Source organism: Pseudorca crassidens, chromosome 18 (assembly GCF_039906515.1).
Source record: "Pseudorca crassidens isolate mPseCra1 chromosome 18, mPseCra1.hap1, whole genome shotgun sequence".
NCBI classification, from domain to species: Eukaryota; Metazoa; Chordata; class Mammalia; order Artiodactyla; family Delphinidae; genus Pseudorca; species Pseudorca crassidens.
In genome coordinates, this window is record NC_090313.1 from 74456900 (window position 1) to 74462900 (window position 6001).

The window sequence follows — 6001 nt, forward strand, 5'->3', positions numbered from 1 at the left end:
GGGCCTTTCACTGTTGTGGTCTCTCCCGTTGCGGAGCACAGGCTCCGGACGCGCAGGCTCAGCGGCCATGGCTCACGGGCCCAGCCGCTCCGCGGCATGTGGGGTCTTCCCGGACCGGGGCACGAACCCACGTCCCCTGCATCGGAAGGCGGACTCTCAACCACTGCGCCACCAGGGAAGCCCTGACCTTCCATTTTAATTATTCATAAGTCCTTTCAGAGTATCTTCAGAGAGTTCCATGAGGGGACGTTCTGAAGATGGAAAATCCAAGGGAGGAAGATTGGGTATTGGAATACCTTGGCTTTCCCAGTGTTTGATGCGAGCCTCTGCCAGGCTGAAGAGGCTGTAGCGGTTTCTGCATGTGGTGGTAAGCTCCGTAACTCTGACTTTCCTACAGAATCAGCATCTATATCAAGCTCCTTTTCTATCGGGCCTTTTAGAAGTCTGGCCTTTTCAGCCTTTAGCTGTTTATTTTCTCTCCTTAATCTTTCATTCTCAGCCACGAGGAATTCCACATGCCTCTTCGAATCTGCAATTTGGGTTGCCTGCTCCTCTACAATTGTTTTATCATCTCTTGGGGCTTTGCTTCCAATGCACAGCTCTGTTGGCTCGCTCTTCTGCTGAGGTAAAAATAGTAGTGTGTCTGGATCCCTGTCAAAGACCCCCTGAATCTCAGGCAAGTGTTTCTCTGTGGAAGGGCTGTAATTCTGAGAGAGCAGGGGGCTCTGGCTGTCTGCGTCCTCAGCAGACGGTCTGTGAGATGCCTGAAGCTGGGCAGCGGCATCCTTGTCTGTGCTCTGCTGGGCTTTCAATCTTTCCTCCCGCTTTGCCCTCTTCCACCTCTCCTGGATGAGGAGAAGCTGTTTCATGTGACTATCCCTTTGCAGTTCCGGTGATAAATGAGCTTGCTCAGACTGTGTCAGCTTCATAGCTTCAGAAAGATACGCTGCAGCCTTTTTGTGACAAGAAATAGCCTCTTCGTATTTCCCTGCAGCTACTAAACGATCTGCTCGTCTGCTCTGCTGATGAGCCAGGTTGAGGGGTCCTTCCATTATTTCCATAGACCCCGGGGTAAACAGCGGCCTGAGGAAGGGGAGAGAGGGAGCCCGGGCACATGGAGGGTAACAGCTGGAGAGCGCGACGCAGCGGCTGCGACTGTGGCCCCACCCTGCGCCCCGGGAGCCAGCGGCGGGCGCAGAGGGAGCCGGCTAATGTTTTTAAACCTCCCTTTTGTTTAGGAGAAAAGTTGGAGGAATCAAAGAAAACCCCCTTGGAAGTAGTATGTTTTGAGTTAATCTGACAACTAAGGGAAAACAAATGCTATAAAAGAAACAGTCTTTCGGATCACAAATGGACAGCTTTAGGAGAAGCTAAAGTGGACATACAAAAGGTATTTGAAATGAAATTTCAGAGAGAAAAGCTCTCTAAGGCAGGAATGTCTTTCGCCCAGAAATCTAAACTGGGTGCCAGGAATCTGGACAAGAACCCAGGAGGTCCGAAGTGAAGGAATTAAGGGCTCAGTGACTAGGGGCTGCTGAATGATACTTGAGAGAATTTCAGTCTGCTTAGAGGTTAACTCAGGTAACACCTCACAGGATCTCAAGTCTGGCGTCTTGTTGATAATGTTGCAGGTATATTGGTGTGGAATTTGTGGTACCCAAACAAGGGCGCGTGACTCAAAGCCACTCTTAACCACAGCCGCTGCCAGAAACCCAAGCCTCTGCTCACCCAGAATCACACCCACAGACTGCTCTGCGCAGCCCCCATCAGACCCAGTCCCCAGCCAGGCCTCCTCTCCAAGCTTCTGCCGCCGCCTCACTTTGCCATCAGCAGACCCCTCAGCCCCGCCCCGCTCCTTCACAAGCACCTGGCTCGCCCTGAGAATGTTCCAGTACAGCCCTAGCAACTGGGACTGTTTCTCTCTCTCACCTCTCGGACCTCAGGACCACAAGCAAAAGTTGTGTTTTCCCGGGTCACCAGTGCTACATGCAGACCATGTCTCTCCCTCTCCGCTGAGTAAGTCCCTGCATCTCTTCCATGCCACCTCCTTCTGATGTCCGTCATGCACGGACTTCCAGAAAAGCACCCCACTCCACACACACGCACGCACGCACGCCCCTCACATCCTGAAGGCTTTACCTCCCGGCTGCCTCTCTGCCTGGCCACTCAACTCGTTCAGCATTTTTGGCCTCTTTCAAGGTTTGTGGAGATGACACATCCACGACGCTGGCCTCTCAGACCCTGATTCCTCAACAGACCAAGCGTCTGGGGAGCAGCCACCCCCCCCCCGGATTAGGTCAGCATATTTCCTCTGGGCTCTAACCCTACATCCCTGTCACCCATCACCCCTCCCTGGCCCTCTGCTCCTGTTCAGAAGCCACCACAGGATCCTTTAACTCCACCAGCACTAGCATCCCCTGGGCGTGCACTTGGAAGGGGCTTCCCTCCTAATCAGAACCTTGTCATCCTTCCCCCAACTCACCCCCCTCCCCCGCCCTCTCACCTCCCTTTTGTCTTGAAACAATGCTCTCTTTCTCCTCCTCAGGACCACTCCCAGTACAGTTTATGCTGGAGATGGGTCACCCTCCTTCCTCAGAGCCAGTTGTTGTATTTTCAGGGATTCTGCAGACTCTTGGACATTGTGTCGGTGACTTGGAATTGGCTGTGCGGAGAGGATTTACACCAATACAAATGAAGGTTTCGGTTTCCAAAGGGGGTTTTGTTAAACATCTATCAGCTCATCGCTGGTTTATCCTGCATCCTCTTGCCGCTACCGATGACACGTTTCTCTGCTACCCACCTCTCCCCCCGACACTTTTGCCCTCGTGTGAGCAAAACTTCTTGAGAGCTGCCCACGGTGTGACTCTTCCTCTCAGCCATTCACTCCTCAAGCCCACTCCAGCCTTGCTTCTGTCCTTGTCAGAGCTGCCGAGCTCCTCCAGGTTACCAATCCAGGGGATACTTTCTCTGTTTTTGTCTTGCTTGACCTTCGCATCCATCTTCCCCGCCCAAGTCCTCATCTTCAAACACGTGCTTCTCCCGGCTCCTCTGATGCTGCACTTTGCTGAGTTTTGCTCCAGCTTCTCTTGCTGATCTGCAGAATCGATTGCAGGCTTCTCCCTGTTTCCCTTAGACACATGCATGCCTCCTAAATGCTGGCTTCCAGCGTGACTCTAGGCTCTCTCCTCTCCTCTGCCCTTTCTCCCCGCGTGACCCCCTCCTGTCTCATGACTTACATGCTAAGCGTTCCCAAAAGGATTCCTCAGACCGCTCCAGCCTCCCGACCCCTCCGTCTAACTGCCCATTGATGACCCCACCGGGAGGCATGTTTTGCTTTAAAGGTGATGTGTCCTAAGGGCAACTCTGGATTCCTTCAGCCCTGGTAAGCCAGTGCCTCTCCCAGTCTCTGCATCTCAGTAACTGGTGGCACGGTTCAGCCATCTGCTCAAACTGGAAGCGTGGCCACCAGCCAGGATCCCTCCCTCGTGCTCACCGCCCACGCCCGAGGCAGGGACTGTTGTTTCTACATACGTCTCAGCCCCAGCCTCTCTCCACACAATGCTCTGAGTCACCCGCACGCCTCGCCTCTCTGTGCCCAGTGACGTCCTTACTGGCTTCATTTCCACTGCTGCCCGTGCTTAACATCGTCTCCGCAAAACTGCCAGGGTAAACTTTTAAGAAAGAAAATCCTGGAAATTAAAACGGCTTTTTGACCTAAATGGGAAGGAAATCCAAAAAAGAGGGGATATATGTATACATAGGGCTGATTCACTGTGCTGTACAGCAGAAACTAACACAACGTTGTAAAGCAGCTCTACTCCAATAAAAATACATTTTAAAAAAGTTGAAAGGAAAGAAAATAAATAAAATAAGCATATTTCAAATGCTTAAAATAATAAAATGGATTTTTAACAACTTCAGGGATACACGGAAAAATAATTATTTCACTATGGAAATTGTCAATTGCAAAAGTATACAAAATTAACTACAAATACAACATTTTTTAAAAAATAAATTTATTTTATTTATTTATTTTTGGCTGCGTTGGGTCTTCGTTGCTGTACGCGGGCTTTCTCTAGTTGTGGCGAGCGGGGTCTACCCTTTGTTGTGATGCGCTGGCTTCTCATTGCGGTGGCTTGTTGAGGAGCACGGGCTCTAGGCACGCGGGCTTCAGTAGTTGTGGTACGCGGGCTCAGTGGTTGTGTCTCACGGGCTCTGGAGCGCAGGCTCAGTAGTTGTGGCTCGCGGGCTCTAGAGCGCAAGCTCGAAGCTGTGGCGCACAGGCTTAGTTGCTCTGCGGCATGTGGGATCTTCCCGGACCAGGGCTTGAACCCGTTTCCCCTGCATTGGCAGGCAGACTCTTAACCACTGTGCCACCAGGGAAGTCCCAATATTTTCAGTTGCGTAGAAATGAACAAGTTTATATAAGATTTCAAGGGAGGGGGGTGGGAGGGAGGCTCGAGAGGGAGGGGATATATGTATACATATATCCCTAGCTATATTCACTTTGTTGTACAGCAGAAACTAACACAACATTGTAAAGCAATTATACTCCAATTAAAAAAAAAAAGATTTCAAGAGAGAACATATAACAGAAAACTTGGACGGAAATTCATTTGATGGAAATTATTCATCTTTTAAATTTATAGAATTTGCATAGGCACGGTTTTATCTCCTTTCATTTAAAGAAATAATTTCTGTTACAATAACTTAGGCTTTGAAATTGTAGCTGCCATTTTAAAAACAGCAGTACATGCAAGCAGAATTTCCAGATTCAAAGCTTAACAGGATTTTTGCCAAAGGTCACCAAAGCCTTTTGCATATAAGCTATCAAAATAAAGCTCCTGAGTAAAAGAACTGCCTGAAATGATCTAATCAAATAAAAATTGTTCAGCTAATGTTCATCCTTTGCTAGGATATAAAAAGAAAATTAAAATCTCACAATGGTTTCATATACCTATGGACTTGGGTCAATTTACTTTTAAAAACAAACCAGCTACCCTCCTTAGCCTTTCCTGTACTAGCCTGGAAATTTAAATGGCTTTTAACAGTTTCAAGGATACATGGAAAAGTGATTCTCTTACCCTTGCGATTGTCACTAATTTTTCTTTTGAACTTGCAGAAGTTTCCCTATTAACACGAGAGACTCCAGAACCAAATAATCTTTTAAAAATGGAAAACAGATTGCTTTATCACAATGCCTAAAACCTTCTCATTACATCTCAGATAAGATCCACATGGCTTTCCTACGAGGCCCTGCGTGGTCTGGCCTTTCCCTTCCTCTCAACTTTATCCCGTCCTCCTTCTTCTGGAACTCCACCGGCACCAGGCACACTGGCTTCCTCTGGGTCCCTGAGACACTCTCTACTTTTCCGGTTAGTGGTGGTGGTGGATGTGGTGGGGAGTTTTGGTTTTGCCTCAGGACCTTTGCACAAGCTCTTTCCTCTGTCCAGGGACACGTTCCCGTCCACCTTCTGCCGACTGCATCTCATCTTTCAGGGTTTATCCCAAATACACACCACCTTCCCAGAAAAGCCTGGCAGGAAGAGGGTCCTGTAGAGCAGCATGGGCAGATAGGCAAATAGTCAGCAAATCATCTCTCTTTAAAAGTAAATCAGGGACTTCCCTGGCGGTCCAGTGGTTAGGAGTCCGCGATTCCACTGCAGGGGTCCTGGGTTGGATTCCTGGTCGGGGAGCTAGGATCCCACAAGCCGTGCGGCGCAGCAAGAAAAAAAAAAGTAAATCAATATCTTAAATTTCCTGTCTTGTCTCTTCATCAATTCCTTGAGGGGTGGCTTTGGCTGAGACCCTGGGGACAGTGGTCATTGGCAGAGAAGCTCTGTGGGATCAGCTCACATTCTTTCAGCTGCCAGGGCCTTGCTAGTGTGTGGTTGGACTTTCCAAGCTCTGCTTTCTCCCCTTGACATGTGTCAGTCAAGCCACCTTTCTTGGGTCAGGTTCCCTGCAAGCAGATGGAATTCTCGTACAAGTGGTAGCTTGG

At 49.3% G+C, this 6001-nt stretch overlaps 1 pseudogene; it reads right to left on the reverse strand.

Moving 5' to 3' along the window:
- Nucleotides 1–215: 215 nt before the first annotated feature.
- Nucleotides 216–1147, reverse strand: LOC137211048 (nuclear receptor-binding factor 2 pseudogene; annotated as a pseudogene).
- Nucleotides 1148–6001: the final 4854 nt, after the last annotated feature.